Here is a 19654-nt window from a genome sequence, read left to right on the forward strand (position 1 = left end):
TGTAGTGTGCGTTATTGGAAAGCCACTGGAGAGGAGGATGAAATAAGAGATTAACTTTGAAGGCGCTTGAATGTATGTTAAGGAGTTAGGACCAGTCTAAGTCAGTGTTTTTCAAGCTCATTCTGTCTCTCTCTTGCAGTGAAACCTTTTATTGAAAAAGTCTCATTCAGAAGACAAATGTGTAACAAAGAAAATGGGGTTCACCTCCAGTGGAAGATGCGGATATGGGCAGGAGCTTCCTAGAGTTTAACAAGCACAGTCTGAAAGCCTGCTCTGGGTAGTGGGAAATTACCAGATTTGTGTTTAGGAAAGATTACCACAGCTCCATGGAGAAAGAAAGAAGACCAAATTGTCTAGTGCAGTAATAGAAGGGGAGAGGTGATGAGGGCTGGCATGAAAGCTACAATGGCTGGCTGCAGTGGCTCACACCTGTGCTCCTAGTACTTTGGGAGGCCAAGGTGGGAGGATCGCTTGAGCTCAGGAGTTCAAGGCCAGTTTGGGCAACATAATAAGACCTCATCTCTACAAAAAATAAAAAAATTAGTCGGACGTGGTGGTGCACTAATTTTGCTGGCGAGGAAGGCACTGACAGATTTACATCCTGATGAGGAAGGCACCAGCTACTCAGAGGTTTCAGCTACTCGAGAGACTGAGGTGGGAGGATCGCTTGAGCCTGGGAGGTGGAGGCTGCAGTGAGCTGTGATCATGCTACTGCACTCCAGCCTGGGTGACAGAACGAGATCCTGCCTCAGGAAAAAAAAAAAAAAAAAAAGCTATGATGATGAAAATAAAGAGGGACAGATGCATAGTCAGGCCTGAGGTAGAATCAGTATGATAATATGATATTGTGACTTCTTAACTAACAGGTGTAAGGGAAGTAGGAGCACCAAGAATGTCTGGGGCTTTCTAATCGGCTTAGATTGATTAGGAAGTTCTAGGCATCACTAGGAAACAAACCAAAGGAGACTGTCTCCCTTGTTTCAGAGCATGGGTCTATCATGCTGGACATATAGAGGGCAGTCCTCAAAAAGGCACTTGGGAAGAGAAGCAGAACAACCTGTTTCTGAAATAACGTCTGGAATAGAACGGGGTCCCATTTCCCCATTAACCAAGAATAAATCCCGAAAACAAGAACTCAGGATGGAGCGCTCTGAAATCCCCATGGTTTGGAAAGGGTGTGGAGCACATGCTCAGGTTTACCGTATTTAGTTTTGGTGGTGAAAGAAGATCTCTTAGTAGATGACATCTGGGGGAAAAATCTGAAATAAGGGAGGAAGCCAACCTGATTCAGAAAAATCACATTCCAGGTAGAGAAAAAGGCAAGCATAAAGGCTCTACTCCTGCATATTTCAGGAGCAGCAGGAAAGCAAGTGTACCTACAATGGAGTTTCCAGGAACCTGCAGATAGTCTAGGTGGAGGCAACAAAGGTGATAGGTGTGATAACTAGGTAGAGGTCAAATCATACCAAACCCTGAAGGCCAGGGGCAAGGAATAGGTAATACAGTAAACTTGGTATATGGTAAACTTGGGTTTTGTGTAAGGTGACTGGAAAAGGACAGGCATAGTTTGAAACATGAAGGATCAATTTTAGAGTGAATGACAAAAAAGATATGACTTCCCCAAACTGATGTACAGATTCAGGAATTTACCAAAGCCCACGTATATCAGCTGAAAAAGATTCAGGAGGTTAATGGACACCAGATAGTTAAGGGGATTTACTAAAGGAAAAAAAATATATCACCATCATCTGTTCTCCCAGAGACACCAAACATACACATATTGCTTATCTTCTTCGATAGCATAGGCAGCTCACTTATAAACCACCTCTTCAGAGTGTCTTAGCAGCACGTTCCCTCAACTAATTGGCGTTGCTCTCATCTAACACATCAGCAAAATCTATTGGCTCTATCTTCAAAATGTCTTCTGAGTCTATAGGCTAGTTTCTTTTCCTTTCTTTCTTTCTTTCTTTTTTTTTTTTTTTGAGATGGAGTCTTGCTCTGTCACCCAGGCTAGAGTGCAGCGGCGTGATCTCAGCTCACTGCAACCTCTGCCTCCCTGGGTTCAAGTGATTCTTGTGCCTCGTCCTCCTGAGTGGCTGGGATTACAGGCACTCGCCACCTTGCCTGACTAATTTTTTTTTTTTTTTTTGGTATTTTTAGTAGAGACGGGGGTCTCACTATGTTTGTCAGGCCAGTCTTGAACTCCTGACCTCAAGTGATCTGCCTGCTTCGGCCTCCCAAAGCGCTGAGATTACAGGTGTGAGCCACCACGCCCAGCCTATAGGCTAGTTTCTATCCCTCCTCTTCTCATTTTCATATTTTCCTGGCCCAATAAAATGGCTTCCATATTTCCACTCTTCATTTTACCTTTACCTTGCACCCAGTAAAATCTATTTTCCAAAAAAGAGCTAGAGCGATCTTTCAAAATGTGAATCTGATCCTGTTACTCACTTTTGCAAAACCTTCAGTGCTGTCCTGTTCCTTGCCCCTGTCCTTCAGAGCTTGGTATGATTTGACCTCTGCCTGGTTATCACTCCTATCACCTTTGCTGCCTCCACCTAGAATACCTGCAGGTTCCTGGTAACTCCATTCTAACTATACTTGCTTTCCTGCTGCTTCTGACATATGCAGGAGTAGAGCCTTTATGCTTGCTTTTTTCTCTACCTGAAATGTGATTTTTCTGAATCAGGTTGGCTTCCTCCCTTATTCCAGTTTTTTCCCCCAGATGTCATCTACTAAGAGATCTTCTTTCACTTCCTAAACTAAAATAGCTGTATCCCCTATTCCCATCTCCAAGTTATCCTTAACCCTTTCATGTTTTTCTGTAATACTTATGTCTCCTGGAAAATATATTACATTTGCATTCATTTGTCTCCTTATGAGTGCCTCCCTCATGAGCATGTAAATCTTTGAGGGTAGTACTGTAGTTTTTATTGGTCATTGTTAAATTGCTAAGACCTCATACAGTATCTGGCACATAGTGCACAATATATATATATTTTTTAATGTATCTTGATGCATAAATCAGATGCCTGCCTTCCTTTCCCCTTGGATATTTCTTCTCCTGGCTCTTATGTGTAATCTGCTGGCTATCCAACTCATGCCACATCAGAAACCTCTTGCTTGCCTCAGGTAATGATTTTTCCAGTACTGAGGGGAATGTCACATTTGCCATGTGGTTGGAGCATCTGAAAGGACTGATTTATTTTGCAGAATCTCATGAAATCTGGGTGATTTAGGTGTGAAATAATGGCATACATAATTATGTGAAAAAATCAGATACCATTATATAGAGTAGTAGCAGATACCAAAATGTTTAAGAATAATTTATAAACAGAAAGGAAACTTAAGTCTGTGAAAATTCTGTCCAGTGACTTATTAGGGGTTTTAGTAAGCATTTGAAGAAAAGGGTCAATTACTCTATTACAGTTTTAGAACTTCTTAGATAATTTTTTTGGGGTAACCATTAACTTTGTCAGTCATAATTGTCAGCTTTCAATGAGCAGCGGTTATTGCTCCCAAGTTTTGTGGGTTGAGGGGGAGTGGGGTCCTCCAAAGGTGGTTAATGCTGTCTTTAAGAGTGCACATTCTGCCAGGTGCAGTGACTCACACCTGTAATCCCAGCACTTTGGGAGGCCAAGGCAGGCAGATCACGAGGTCAAGAGATTGAGACCATCCTGACCAACATGGTGAAACCCCGTCTCTACTAAAAATACAAAAATTAACTGAGTGTGGTGGCACACACCTGTAGTCCCAGCTACTCGGGAGGCTGAGGCAGGAGAATCTCTTGAACCCAGGAGGTGGAAGTTGCAGCGAGCCGAGATCGTGCCACAGCACTCCAGCCTGGTGACAGAGTGAGACTGTCTCGGGTGGGGGGGGTGCCGGGGGTGGGGTAAGAAAAGAAAAGAAAAAAAAAAAACAAAGAGTGCACACTCTTTCTTGTCTTTCCTGTTTACTGCTTCTTGGATAGTTTTGAGCATGGTAATATGAGAATTATTGTCAAAGGCATTAGAGCCCAAAAGGAGTCAGGAGGATTTTTTTTTACCGAATGATAAACTTTTTGAACCATTATCCAGCTAATTTGAAATACTTCAAGAAATGATTCACTTACGATTCTCCTTGTGTGAATATTCTGTAATATCTAATAGAAGTGTCAAGGAACATTTTTTTTCTATGATCTAAAGCTTAAGCTATTTTTTTTCCCTTAATTTCGCCCCATTAGTCTTACTTTCATCTTGTTCGTGTTAAAAATTTACTCTCCATTTTCAGCCTTGCGCACTTCGGGTGTGTTTCTGGAATTAGTGACCTGGATTAAGTTCGTCTGTCTCTCTCTTGACTTGGCTGCTTCCTTTCCTGTTTCTCTTCTTGGGGCTTTCTTGGGTTTAATTTCATATTTTGGGAGTTAAAGTGCTCATTCCTGCGTCCAGCAACCCATCTCGAGGCAGGGATGGATCAAAGCCTGCTTCATTGCAGGTGTAGCCAACATTTGCTGGGCTTCCAGTCACGGTAGGCATCATGCCTGTTGCTTTTTGTACACATTGTCTCATTTCATCGCCATAAAGCCAGCCCTGTGAGGTGGGTATTATTTTTCTCATTTTAGAGGTGAAAAAATTGGATCAGATGAGATACCAGAGTTTGAATCTCAGATCTGTCTTATTGACTCCAAATTCTGCTCTATCATAGGGCAGTAAGCCAAAGAAATTCTTTTTGGCTACCATTTAGCATTATAAGCTAAGATTTAATTGACTTTTCACTCTAACTCCTGGGTCACTTTTAGAAATGGTGCTTTGGAAGAAGAAACCTCTTAGCAGATGACATCATAAATGTTACTTTTTCCCAAATGACTCATGGAAGCAGAAATTATAATATAAATTACAAAATATTTATAAGTAAGCAATAAAAACATTTGATATTATAAAAAATTTTTTTCCCCATCAGCTTCTTCCCAAATACCACTCCCCATACATCCTGGTTTCAACTCTGGCTTTCCATGTTGCATTATAGGTTATTCATTTGTGTCTAGATATCTTTCCTCTGTGAGTTTCCTTTGATAATTTAGCGATCTTTATCAGTGTTTGCCATGTCTCATTTGTGAATTTCATTAACAAGCTATTTGCTGCCTCTTTTAGACCATTAATGAAGATGCTAAATGAAACTCAGTCCATCAATCCCTATGCCACCCTGCTGGAAAACCAGGTACTCAGAGGTTTATGATTATTCCTTGTTCGTGACTCTTGAGCCGGTTCCCAAATCAACTGAGAGTACTTATAGCCAAGCCAATTTCAATTAATCTGCCAGGAGAATTTCGTGAGCAAAAGTAGCACCTGCTTCTCTAAAACTAAGATGGATCACTTGCATTCACTTAACCTACTAAAATTAAAGTTGTGTCCAAGTAGCAATTATGAGACATTACTCTAGTGATAGTCAAACTTTTTTTGAATTTCTATTTACCTTATATTTTCTGTGACCAAGAGTTGTTTCTTAAATATGTCTAATTTTCAGTTCTACATTTGAAAATCAATATGATTATTTATGTTCTTTATCTTCATAATTTAAAAGAGGCTTTTGTTAGTGTTATTTGTTTCTTTCTCTACCACAGCTAATAATTTTTCTGCCACAGTTTATACTAGAAAAAATTCTTATGATCAGCATTGTGTAATAAAAAACATGCAGGCTTTGGAGTTAGTAGATTTAGGTTTAAAATCTCTGCTCCCCTGCTTTCTAGCTATCTGACTTTGGACATATAATAACTTCTCTGTGCCTGTAAAAAGTCTCAAAATAATGTCTATAGCATAAGGAAATCTATAAAAATAATAAAAACCATAGGAACAGTAATTTCTACCTTTCCGATTTTCAGAATGAAGATAAAGATTAGCATTGATGGGATGTAATAAGTAGTCAACAAAAAGGAGCCATTATTGAATTGAATTTTTCTTCCTCATTTGCAATGACTCCTGGCCTACTTACATATTAATGTAATTATGTTCCATGAATTAATTTAAAAAGTAGTGAAAAGTCCAATAAAAACCAGGAAAGTCTAATATGAAAAAAATCAACTTCGCTAAGAAATTAATGAATTTTTATTTTATTTTATTTTATTCATTTTATTTTATTTTTTGAGACAGAGTCTCACTCTGTTGTCCAGGTTGAACTGCAGTGGCATGATCTCGGATCACTGCCACCTCCGCCTCCTGGGTTCAAGCGATTCTCATGCCTCATCCTCCTGAGTAGCTGGGACTACAGGCACATGCCACTATGCCCAACTAATTTTTGTATTTTTTTAGTAGAGACGCCATGTTGGCCAGGCTGTTTCTGAACTCCCAGCCTCAGGTGAGCTGCCTGCCTCGGTCTCCCAAAGTGCTAGGATTATAGGTGTGAGTGACCGTGCCCGGCCTGAATTTTATTTTATTTTTAATTTCAACTTTTATTTTAGATTCAGGGGATACATGTGCAAGTTTGTTATACTGGTATGTTGTGTGATGCTGAGGTTTGGGGTTTGATTAATCCCATCACCCAGGTAGTGAGCTTAGTACCAGTACATAGTTTTTCAGGCTCTGTCCTTCTCTGTCTCTGCCCCCTTTAGGAGTCTCCACTGTCTATTGCTCTTGTCTTTGTGTCCACATGTATCCAATGTTTAGCTCTCATTTATAAGTGAGAACATGTGGCATTTGGTTTTCTCTTTCTGCATTAATTTGCTTAGGATAATGGCCTCCAGCTGCATCCATGTTGCTGCAAAGGACAAGGTTCTTTTTTATGGTTGCATAGTATTTCATGATGTATATGTACCATATTTTCTTTATTTAATTCACCATTGATGGGCACCTAGGTTGATTTTGTCTTTGCTATTGTGAATAGTCTGCAACAAACATATAAGGGCATGTGTCTTTTTGGTAGTACAATGTATTTTCCTTTGGCTATATGCCCAAGTAATAGGACTGATGGGTTGAATGGTAGTTTTGTTCTAAGTTCTTTGAGGAATTGCCACACTGCTTTGCTTTCCAAAGTGGCTGAATTAATTTACATTCTCAGCAACAGTGTATAAGTGTTCCCTTTTCTCCACAGCCTCATCAGAATCTACTATTTTTTGACGTTTTATTAGTAGCCATTCTGACTGGTGTAGGATGGTATCTCATTGTGGTTTTGATTTGCATTTCTCTGATTCTTAGTGATGTGGAGTGGTTTTTCATGTTTGTTGGCCACTTGCGCATCTTCTTTCGAGAAGTGTATGTTCATGTCCTTTGCTCACTTTTTATTTTTTATTCATATTTATTTATTTATTTATTTTTTCCACTGTTTTTGAACCTTTATTAGACCAAACTTTTAGACTACCTTATTGACTAATGTTTAACAAGTTGTATTTTAGTGTATTATTCTACGTGTTTATTTTTATTTTATTTTATTATTATTATACTTTAAGTTCTAGGGTACATATGCACAACGTGCAGGTTTGTTACATATGTATACATGTGCCATGTTGGTGTGCTGCACCCATTAACTCATCATTTACATTAGGTATATCTCCTAATGCTATCCCTCCCCCATCCCCCAACCCCATGACAGGCCCCGGTGTGTGGTGTTCCCGACCCTGTATCCAAGTGTTTTCATTGTTCAATTCCCACCTATGAGTGAGAACATGCGGTGTTTGGTTTTCTGTCCTTGCGATAGTTTGCTGAGAATGATGGTTTCCAGCTTCATCGATGTCCCTACAAAGGACATGAACTCATCATTTTTTATGGTTGCATGGTATTCCATGGTGTGTATGTGCCACATTTTCTTAATCCAGTCTATCACTGTTGGACATTTGGGTTGGTTCCATGTCTTTGCTATTGTGAATAGTGCCACAATAAACATACGTGTGCATGTGTCTTTATAGCAGCATGATTTATAATCCTTTGGGTATATACCCAGTAATGGGATTGCTGGGTCAAATGGTATTTCTAGTTCTAGATCCTTGAGGAATCACCCCACTGTCTTCCACAATGGTTGAACTAGTTTACAGTCCCACCAACAGTGTAAAAGTGTGCCTATTTCTCCACATCCTCTCCAGCACCTGTTGTTTCCTGACTTTTTAATAGTCACCATTCTAACTAGTGTGAGATAGTATCTCATTGTGGTTTTGATTTGCATTTCTCTGATGGCCAGTGATGATGAGCATTTTTTCATGTGTCTTTTGGCTGCATAAATGTCTTCTTTTGAGAAGTATCTGTTCATATCCTTCACCTACTTTAATGGGGCTGTTTTTTTCTTGTAAATTTGTTTAAGTTCTTTGTAGATTCTGGATATTAGCCCTTTGTCAGATGGGTAGATAGCAAAAATTTTCTCCCATTCTGTAGGTTGCCTGTTCACTCTGATGGTAGTTTCATTTGCTGTGCAGAAGCTCTTTAGTTTAATTAGATCCCATTTATCAATTTTGGCTTTTGTTGCCATTGCTTTTGGTGTTCAGACATGAAGTCCTTGCCCATGCCAATGTCCTGAATGGTATTGCCTAAGTTTTCTTCTAGGGATTTTATGGTTTTAGGTCTAACATGTGAGTCTTTAATCCATCTTGAAGTAATTTTTGTATAAGGTGTAAGGATGGTATCCAGTTTCAGCTTTCTACATATGGCTAGCCAGTTTTCCCAGCATAAATAGGGAATCCTTTCCCCGTTTCTTGTTTTTGTCAGATTTGTCAAAGATCAGATGGTTGTACATGTGTGGTATTATTTCTGAGGGCTCTGTTCTGTTCCATTGGTCTATATCTCTGTTTTGGTATCAGTACCATGCTGTTTTGGTTACTGTAGCCTTGTAGTATAGTTTGAAGTAAGGTAGCATGATGCCTCCAGCTTTGTTCTTTTGGCTTTGGATTATCTTGGCAATGCAGGTTCTTTTTTGGTTCCATATGGACTTCAAAGTAGTTTTTTTCCAATTCTGTGAAGAAAGTCATTGGTAGCTTGATGGGGATGGCATTGAATCTATAAATTACCTTGGGCAGTATGGCCATTTTCACGATATTGATTCTTTCTATCCACGAGCATGGAATGTTCTTCCATTTGTTTTTGTCCTCTTTTATTTCATTGAATAGTGGTTTGTAATTCTCCTTGAAGAGGTCCTTCACATCCCTTGTAAGTTGGATTCCTAGGTATTTTATTCTCTTTGAAGCAATTGTGAATGGGAGTTCACTTATGATTTGGCTCTTTGTTTGTTATTGGTGTGTAGGAATGCTTGTGATTTTTGCACATTGATTTTGTATCCTGAGACTTTGCTGAAGTTGCTTATCAGCTTAAGGAGATTTTGGGCTGAGACGATGGGGTTTTCTAAATATACAATCATGTCATCTGCAAACAGGGACAATTTGACTTCCTCTTTTCCTAATTGAATATCCTTTATTTCTTTCTCCTGCCTGATTGCCCTGGCCAGAACTTCCAACACTATGTTGAATAGGAGTGGTGAGAGAGGGCATCCCTGTTTTGTGACAGTTTTCCAAGGGAATGCTTCCAATTTTTGCCCATTCAGTACGATATTGGCTGTGGGTTTGTCATAAATAGCTCTTATTATTTTGAGATGCGTCCCATCAATGCCTAATTTATTGAGAGTTTTTAGCATGAAGGGCTGTTGAATTTTGTCGAAGGCCTTTTCTGCGTCTATTGAGATAATCATGTGGTTTTTGTCATTGGTTCTGTTTATATGCTGGATTACGTTTATTGATGTGCGTATGCTGAACCAGCCTTGTATCCCAGGAATGAAGCCCACTTAATTATGGTGGTTAAGCTTTTTGATGTGCTGCTGGATTCGGTTTGCTAGTATTTTATTGAGGATTTTTGCATCGATGTTCATCAGGGATATTGGTCTAAAATTCTCTTTTTTTGTTGTGTCTCTGCCAGGCTTTGATATCAGGATGATGCTGGCCTCATAAAATAAGTTAAGGAGGATTCCTTCTTTTTCTATTGATTGGAATAGTTTCAGAAAGAATGGTACCAGCTCCTCCTTGTATCTCTGGTAGACTTCGGCTGTGAATCCATCTGGTCCTGGACTTTTTTTGGTTGGTAGGCTATTAATTATTGCCTGAATTTCAGAGCCTGTTATTGGTCTATTCAGGTATTCAACTTCTTCCTGGTTTAGTCTTGGGAGAGTGTATGTGTCAAGGAATTTATCCATTTCTTCTAGATTTTCTAGTTTATTTTCATAGAGGTGTTTATAGTATTCTCTGATGGTGGTTTGTGTCTCTGTGGAATCGGTGGTGATATCCCCTTTATCATTTTTTATTGTGTCTATTTGATTCTTCTCTCTTTTCTTCTTTATTAGTCTTGCTAGTGGTCTATGAATTTTGTTGATCTTTTCAAAAAACCAGCTCCTGAATTCATTGATTTTTTTGAAGGGTTTTTTGTGTCTCTGTCTCTTTCAGTTCTGCTCTGATATTAGTTATTTCTTGCCTTCTGCTAGCTTTTCAATGTGTTTGCTCTTGGTTCTCTAGTTCTTTTAATTGTGATGTTAGGGTGTCAGTTTTAGATCTTTCCTGCTTTCTCTTGTGGGCATTTAGTGCTATAAGTTTCCCTCGACACACTGCTTTGAATGTATCCCAGAGATTCTGGTATGTTGTGTCTTTGTTCTCGTTGGTTTCAAAGAACATCTTTATTTCTGCCTTCATTTTGTTATGTACCCAGTAGTCATTCAGGAGCAGGTTATTCAGTTTCCATGTAGTTGAGCGGTTTTGAGTGAATTTCTTAATCCTGAGTTCTAGTTTGATTGCACTGTGGTGTGAGAGACAGTTTGTTATAATTTCTGTTCTTTTACATTTGCTGAGGAGTGCTTTACTTCCAACTATGTGGTCAATTTTGGAATAAGTGTGACGTGGTGCTGAGAAGAAGGTATATTCTGTTGATGTGGGGTGGAGAGTTCTGTAGATGTCTATTAGGCCCACTTGGTGCAGAGCTGAGCTCAATTCCTGGATATCCTTGTTAACTTTCTGTCTAATGTTGACAGTGGGGTGTTAAAGTCTCCCATTATTATTGTGTAGGAGTCTAAGTCTCTTTGTAGGTCTCTAAGGACTTGCTTTATAAATCTGGGTGCTCCTGTATTGGGTGCATATCTATTCAGGGTAGTTAGCTCTTCTTGTTGAATTGATCCCTTTACCATTATGTAATGGCCTTCTTTGTCTCTTTGGATCTTTGTTGGTTTAAAGTCTGTTTTATCAGAGACTAGGATTGGAACCTCTGCCTTTTCTTGTTTTCCATTTGCTTGGTAGATCTTCCTCCATCCCTTTATTTTGAGCCTATGTGTGTCTCTGCACGTGAGATTGGTCTCCTGAATACAGCACACTGATGGGTCTTGACTCTATCCAATTTGCCAGTCTGTGTCTTTTAATTGGAGCATTTAGCCCATTTACATTTAAGGTTAATATTGTTCTGTGTGAATTTGATCCCGTCATTGTGATATTAGCTGGTTATTTTGCTTGTTAGTTGCTGCAGTTTCTTTCTAGCATCGATGGTCTTTACAATTTGTCATGTTTTTGCAGTGGCTGGTACCGGTTGTTCCTTTCCATGTTTAGTGCTTCCTTCAGGAGGTCTTGTAAGGCAGGTCTGGTGGTGATAAAATCCCTCAGCATTTGCTTGTCTGTAAAGGATTTTATTTCTCCTTCACTTATGCAGCTTAGTTTGGCTGGATATGAAATTCTGGGTTGAAAATTCTTTTCTTTAAGAATGTTGAATATTGGTCCCCACTCTCTTCTGGCTTGTAGAATTTCTTCGGAGAGATCCACTGTTAGTCTGATGGGCTTCCCTTTGTGGGTAACCTGATGTTTCTCTCTGGCTGCCCTTAACATTTTTTCTTTCATTTCAACTTTGGTGAATCTGACAATTATGTGTCTTGGAGTTGATCTTCTCGAGGAGTATCTTTGTGGTGTTCTCTGTATTTCCTGAAGTTGAATGTTGGCCTGCCTTGCTAGGTTGGGGACGTTCTCCTGGATAATATCCTGCAGAGTGTTTTCCAACTTGGTTCCATTCTCCCCATCACTTTCAGGTACACCAATCAGACGTAGATTTGGTCTTTTCACATAGTCCCACATTTCTTGGAGGCTTTGTTCATTTCTTTTTACTCTTTTTTCTCTAAACTTCTTTTCTTGCTTCATTTCATTCATTTGATCTTTAATCACTGATACCCTTTCTTCCAGTTGATCGAATTGGCTACTGAAGCTTGTGCATGCGCCACGTAGTTCTCGTGCCATGGTTTTCAGCTCCATCAGGTCATTTAAGGTCTTCTCTACATTCTTTATTCTAGTTAGCCATTCGTCTGATCTTTTTTCAAGATTTTTAGCTTCTTTGTGATGGGTTTGAACATCCTCCTTTAGCTCGGAGAACTTTGTTATTACCGATCTTCTGAAGCCTTCTTCTCTCAACTCGTCAAAGTCATTCTCCATCCAGGTTTGTTCTGTTGCTGGCAAGGAGCTGCATTCCTTTGGAGGAGAAGAGGCCCTCTGATTTTTAGAATTTTCAGCTTTTCTGCTCTGGTTTCTCCCCATCTTTGTGGTTTTATTTTCCTTTGGTCTTTGATGATGGTGATGTACACATGGGGTTTTGGTGTGGCTGTCTTTTCTGTTTGTTAGTTTTCATTCTAACAGTCAGGATCCTTAGCTGCAGGTTTGTTGGAGTTTGCTGGAAGTCCACTTCAGACCTGTTTGCTTGGGTATCACCAGCAGAGGTTGCAGAACCAAAGATATTGCAGAATGGCAAATGTTGCTGCCTGATATTTCCTCTGGAAGCTTCATCTCAGTGGGGCACCTGGCCGTATGAGGTGTCAATCGGTCCCTACTGGGAAGTGCCTCCCAGTTAGGCTACTCGGGGGTCAGGGACCCACTTGAGGAGGCAGTCTGTCTGTTCTCAGATCTCAAACTCTATTCTGGGAGAACCACTACTCTCTTCAAAGCTGGCAGACAGGGACATTTAAGTCTGCAGAAGTTTCTGCTGCCTTTTGTTCAGCTACGCCCTGCCCCCAGAGGTGGAGTCTACAGAGGCATGCAGGCCTTGTTGAACTGCGGTGGGCTCCACCCAGTTCGAGCTTCCCGTCCAATTTGTTTACCTTCTCAAGCCTCAGCAATGGCCGGTGCCGCTCCCCCAGCCTCGCTGCTGCCTTGTAGTTAGATCTCAGACTGCTGTGCTGGCAGTGAGCAAGACTCTGTGGGCGTGGGACCCTCTGAGCCAGGCATGGGATATAATCTCCTGGTGTGCCATTTTCTAAGACTGTTGGAAAAGTGTAGTATTAGGGTGGGAGTGACCCAATTTTCCAGCTGACATTTCTCATGGCTTCCCTTGGCTAGGAAAGGGAATTCCCCGACCCCTTGCGCTTCCTGGGCAAGGTGATGCCCCGCCCTGCTTCAGCTCACGCTCTGTGGGCTGCACCCACTGTCTGACAAGCCCCAGTGAGATGAACCCGATACCTCAGTTGGAAATGTAGAAATCACCCATCTTCTGCGTTGCTCACGCTGGGAGCTGTAGACTGGAGCTGTTCCTATTTGGCCATCTTGGAACCTCTCTCCTTTGCTCACTTTTTAATGGAGTTGTTTTTTGTTTGTTGATTTGTTTAAGTTCATTATGGATTCTGGATATTAGACCTTTGTTGGATGTATAGTTTGTGAATATTTTCTCCCATTCTGAAGGGTATCTGTTTACTCTGTTGATAGGTTTTGTGTGTGTGTGTGTGTGTGTGTGTGTGTGTGTGTTTGCTGTGCAGAAGCTCTTTAGTTTAATTAGGTCCAAATTTGTCAATTTTTGTTTCTGTTGTGATTTATTTTGAGGTCTTAGCCATAAATTCCTTGCCAAGGCTAATTTCCAGAATGGTATTTCCTAGGTTTTCTTCTAGAACTTTATAGTTTGAAGTCTTAGATTTAAGTCTTTGATCCATTCTGAGTTAATTTTTGTATATGGTGAAAAGTAGGGGGCCAGTTTCATTCTTCTGCATATGAGTAGGCAGTTATCCCAGCAGCATTTATTAAATAGGGACTCTTTCCCCCATTGGTTAGGATATTAACGAATTTTAAAACCAATGAGATTGTATTTTATATCCACTAGACTTACAAAAATTTCATTGGTCAGGACTTAACATTATCAAAGTTGGCAAAGATATATGAAAACAATAACTCTTACACTGTGGGAATTTCAAGAACCTCCACTTTTCTAGGTGTTTTAAACTGTTTTCCAGAGTTGAATAGCAACATAACCTTATGATCTTCCAATACCCTCAGAGACTCAGAAGTGTGCAGAGAAGTTCATTGTGCAACAATGTAGATTGCAATCTGGTTGTGGCTGGAAAGAAGAAAATAACTAATTGGAATGCAGAAGTGGACATATCAACAATGGCATGCTCATTAAATGGGTTCTATTATTAGTTAGGAATTAATTAGATTGCAAGTAAAAAGAAAACCAATGACAGTACCTTAAACAAAATGCGAATTCTGCTTTTCTCATTTGATATGAAGTCTAGAGGCAGGGCTGCTTGTTAGGAAAGCTTTACAAAGTCATCAAGAACCCAGACTTCTTTACATCTCACTCTCTCCTATCTAGCAGGCAGCTCTTTCTCTTAACGGTTACAAAATGGCTGCACTTCCACCATGAAGTACATCCGCATTCTAGGCAGGAAATAGTAAAGAGGAAAGAAAAGTGACGGAGGTAGCTGAGCCATCAGGAACTCTCCTGAGCAAACCCAAGCCGACTTTGCTTATATCTCATTAGCTAGGACTGTGCCAGAGAGCTAAGTCTAGCTGCAAGAAGCTTGGAAAGTATTGTCTAATTTTTCAGGGCACATGATTGCATTGAAAAATATTATGTTTCTCTTATTAAAAAAAATAAAAAGGGGGGGGGTCATACTATTCGTTAGGCAGCAGGCAGTGTCTGTCCCCTCTGTTTAGAAGTTGAAAAGAATAAACTTTACCCATATTCACAACGTGTATACATCTCACAAACATAATTTGGGTAAAAAATCTAAGTAACAGAACAATATCCTGGTACGACACAATTTATATGGTTTTTAAAAAGCCACACACAAAATAAGAATATCTGTTATTTATGAATACCTTTGTATGTATTTATAAAGTAAAAACATGTTTGGGAAAGCTATACACTTTGGGAGAGTAAGAGAGGAGAAAAAATTAGAGCTGGCTACAGAGGGAGTTTCAATTGTTTCTTTAATGTGTAATTGCTAAGTAAAAGTTCTAAGAGTAAATAGAAGAGAAATAATTATGAGCATATTTTATGAAATTATAGATAGGCACACTTCCAGGTGCCTAGTTGCAGTTGTTTTCTGTTTTCAGGATCTTTTCTGTTCCAAACTTCCTAAATATAAAAGAATGGACCGTGAGGTGACAATCTAATTAAATCGATATAATCATTTTCCAAGAATGAAATCTGTCATTTAAAATCCATAATAAATATTTTGAAGAGAAAAATAATAAGAAAACATAAATAAGGATTTGCTTTTGGCAGTCTATTAAATATTTAATTTTGAGTAAAAATGAAATAGTCAGTTCCTTATGTTATCCAATGCTCCCTGAACTCTGAAATTCTTGTGGAGGAAATTACAAAGATGCAAAGTAAATGCCATTTGATACAAGTAGACAATTGGATTTTTTTTAGTAATATGTGTTGCATTATAAAACTGTTATGAAAATACATTGTTATTCAGAAATGGTAAAGTTTGTAAAATTTTTTTCCAATTCTTGGATCAAACTAAAGCCAAAAGTATTTACTGGTAGCAATAATGGGATGAGACAAGCCAGTGTAACTGATAAAAACATTTATTTATGCTGAGAATTACCCTTATAATTTCTACCATTTGTTTATACATTTATTCAATAAACTTTTATTAAATGCCTTTTATATATGAGGTCTTTGCCATGTATGGGGAGTTCAGATATTATACAATTATCACTCTGGTACTTAAGGAGCTAGTGAAGAACACAGACAAGTAAAGAAAGATACAATAGAAGAGGGCCTATGACTGCCTTTTTCTTTTTAAATTTAACAGAGTTTAATTGAGCAAAGAACTATTCATGAATTGGGCAGCCTCCACCCAGGATAGATTCAGAGAGGCTCCAGTGTAGCCACGTGGTGGAAGATTTATGGACAGAAAAAGGAAAGTGATGTATAGAAAACGGACATGAGGCATAGAAACAGCCAGATTGGCAACAGCTCAGCATTTGCCTTATTTGAACATGGTTTAAAAAGTTAGTTGGCTGCCTTTGATTGTGACTTTGAGATGGGAAGATGGAAAGGCTCAATTCATTTAATGGCTGGATCAGTCCAGATACCAACAGGAAATAGATAGTACACTCAAAGCAAGATAATGTGAGGTCGGTCGAATAAAGGACCATTTACGAAGGGTAGCCAGGGAATAAAAAAACCATAAGGCATAATGCATAATCCCAGGGCTGGGGTTAGTACCAGCTGCAGGTTCAGTGTGAAGAGAGGGAAGATATGGTCAATATTCTCTCCCTCCTCAGACCTGCTACCAAAGCTCTTTGTTGGCTGGACACAACTGGAAGTCAGAGGGCTTGGCCCCTCACAGGTGTTGCTCATGTGGGTGACTCTCTTGGGAAGGAGAAGAGGGTGGAGAAGGATGGGGAATAGATGTGGACACAAACACAATATCCTGCAGTATGGTTTTAGCTGGACCTTGAAAAATAGAAGGAGTTCACTGAGAAAGCTTTGCAGGGGTGTGAGGTGGGGTGAGAAGGAGTGGGAGGTCTGGCAGGCTCAGTCAGGAAATTACACAAAGAGTGAAAGAGGAACTTGTTTATGGGTTTAGTGTGTTTGGAATCTATTTTCACTTTATGCCATGGCACTGTAGAATATTGCGTATATATTGCAGCACTCTCTGGCCCTCTCTCTGTATCTCTTCTTCTCTCTTTCTGATTTTGGGGGGAAATGTGCCTTGAACTCAGCCTTGGCATGAAAATGTAACATTTTGTGTGTGCACCTGTCCACATGCCATGGACCTCTTTGGCAGCCTGAAGAAGACTATGGATTCTTTCTTAAAATAATCTTTAAAAATATCAAAAATCTAATACTTAAGATTATAGAGGGCACATTTATGTTGAAATACTGTTATGATAAATCTAAAAATTGTGATGCAGCAAAATGAGCTTTGTTAATGCACTAAATAGCATGTTCTTGTGTGGGTCTATTAACTATCATAATTTCAATGTAATGCTGTAGTGATAAACAGAAAGTATGTTGAGATAACAATTGTATTGTTAAATAGCAGTATCTGTGATTTTCACTAATGACATAGTGCCAATTGAAGGAAATGTTAAAATTCACTTAGCAGTTAATGAAAATTGAGATGTCATTTTTCCCATCCAAGTCTGGAACCATTGGAAGTCTGTGGATCCCCACGTTGAAAACAGCTGTTTTAAAGTATATTTACCATGTCTTTAAACAAGTCACATGAATTATACAATTATTAAATTCACCAAATAAGCTGAATGCATATCTTATGCCAAATGTCATGCTGAGGAGATACATGGTGAAAGATTTTTTTTTTTTTTTTGACAGTCTCATTATGTCACCCAGGCTGGAGTGCGGTGGTCTGATCATGGCTAACCGCAGCCTCAACTTCCTGGGCTCAAGTAATCCTCCCACCTCAGTCTCCTGAGTAACTGGGAAAACAGACATGTGGCACCATGCCTGGCTAATTTTAAAAATTGTTTTGTAGAGATGAAGTCTTGCTATGTTGCCCAGGCTGGTCTTGAATTCCTGGGCTCAAGCTATCTTCCCACCTTGGCCTCCCAAAGAGTTGGGATTATAGGCTTGAGCCACCACATTTAGCTGGGAAATTTTTTAAACATTTAAAAATTCTGCAGAAAAATACAATTATCTCCAAATGGCTCATCATAAAATACTAGAATGCAATAACTAAAAATTTCTTCTACTATTTCCTAGAGACAATTAATAACACACAGTGATACTCATGGAATAATCTACTATGTTTAATGCAATAAAAAAACCTATAATTGCTGAATTTCTTTTTTTAATTTTTGTTTTAAGTTCAGGGGTACATGTGCAGGATGTGCAGGTTTGTTATGTAGGTAAACTTGTGTCATGGGTTTTTTTTTTTAAATACAGATTATTTCATTACCCAGGTATTAAGCCTAGTACCCATTAGTTACTTTTCCTGATCCTCTCCCTCTTCTCACCCTCCATCCTCCAATAGAGGCCAATGTGTTGTTTCCCTCTATGTGTCCATGTGTTCTGATCATTTAGCTCCTACTTATAAGTGAGAATATGCGATATTTGGTTTTCTGTTCCTGCATTATTTTGCTAAGGATGACGGCCTCCAGGTCTATCTCTGTCCCTGCAAAGGACATGTTCTTGTTCTTTTTTATGGCTGCATAGTATTCCGTGGTATACATTAGGTAACCGCAAAATAAATTCAACCCAACTGGGGTCTACCAAATGGGAGAAGGGATGAGGGAGAGAATAATATTGTTTCTTTAAATTTGAATAGTACTTTTTTTGTTGTTCTGCATTAAGACCTTTTTTTTTTTTTTGCTTTGACTTGAAATAAGTTCTTTGACAGAACATACTGCTTGGCTAAGTAAGTAACCTGAAGTATGCATTAGAATTGTGAAATATATCATGCAAGAGACAAGCTAAATTTCTGCAATAAAAATGTAACCTCTTTTTATGACACAGCTTTAGCCAATTATAGTCATTGTTAATTCTTATAATTGGATGCAAATCATGCCTTACTTCAGTAAATAGGCTGCAAAGATACTGTCTTCTATTAAATGTCATTACAGATGTGTTACTTTTGAAAACTTTCTGTTGAAGTAAAATAACATAAATAAAGATAAGTTTACATGTTGTTTAATTAGTCAGGGTTCTCCAGAGACACAGAATCAACAGAATATGTATATCCTTTTATCCATATATTTCTATACTTGTATGTGTGTGTGTGTGTTTGTGTATATATATATATAGAGAGAGAGAGAGAGAGAGATCTCATGTTTTCTCTCATTCTGTGGGTTACATTTTGAATTTGCTAGTAATATCTTTTTATAGACAGATATTGTTAATTTTAGTGTAGTCCAATTTATCATTCTTTAAATTTATGGTTAGTACATTATATGTCTTATTAAGAAAATCTTTGTCTACATCAAGACCATTAAGATGTTCTATATTTTCCTCTATGATTTTAACTTTTTATGTTTAGTCCTGCAATCCATCTGGATTTTATTTTTGTACCTATTTTGAAGTAGATGACAAGATATATTTTTTCCGTATGGATATCTGATTGGTCCAGGACAACAACAAAAAATCCCCAGTCTATCCCATGTGACCATAGAGGTCTATTTTTGAACTCTCTATGCTGTTCCATTGGTTATTTTGTCTACCCTTGTGCTAATACCACTCTGTCTAATTAAGCTTTACACTTGGCCTTCATAGACGGTAGTATAAATCCTCCAGCTTTGTTCTTTTCCTTTAAGATTTCTCAGATGTACCTCTCTTTAAATTGGATAAAATTAAAAATTCTATTTTAGAAGACAGTGCAAACTAGACCAGACATAACTATTTAGATAAAGAATTACATCAGCTGACAGATAATCATAGATAATCCTTTATAGCACATGTGAGACAGAATCATTCCTGTTGAGGTCTTTAACTTGAATTGAGATAAAATCTAGTAT

The 19654-nt window shown here is 38.8% G+C and overlaps 1 long non-coding RNA gene across 1 annotated transcript in view; it reads right to left on the bottom strand.

The window, feature by feature from the left end:
* LOC134760399 (uncharacterized) overlaps positions 1-14556 on the bottom strand; it is a 32223-nt gene extending 17667 nt beyond the window's left edge. The window contains exons 1-2 of the long non-coding RNA XR_010137783.1: positions 14404-14556; positions 14115-14273 (exon numbers count right to left, since the gene is read on the bottom strand). This is a non-coding gene — a long non-coding RNA (uncharacterized LOC134760399). The remainder of the gene's footprint in view (positions 1-14114; positions 14274-14403) is intronic.
* Between the last annotated feature and the right edge of the window lie 5098 nt (positions 14557-19654).

The sequence above is a fragment of the Pongo abelii genome, chromosome 18, assembly GCF_028885655.2.
Source record: "Pongo abelii isolate AG06213 chromosome 18, NHGRI_mPonAbe1-v2.0_pri, whole genome shotgun sequence".
Classification (NCBI taxonomy): Eukaryota; Metazoa; Chordata; class Mammalia; order Primates; family Hominidae; genus Pongo; species Pongo abelii.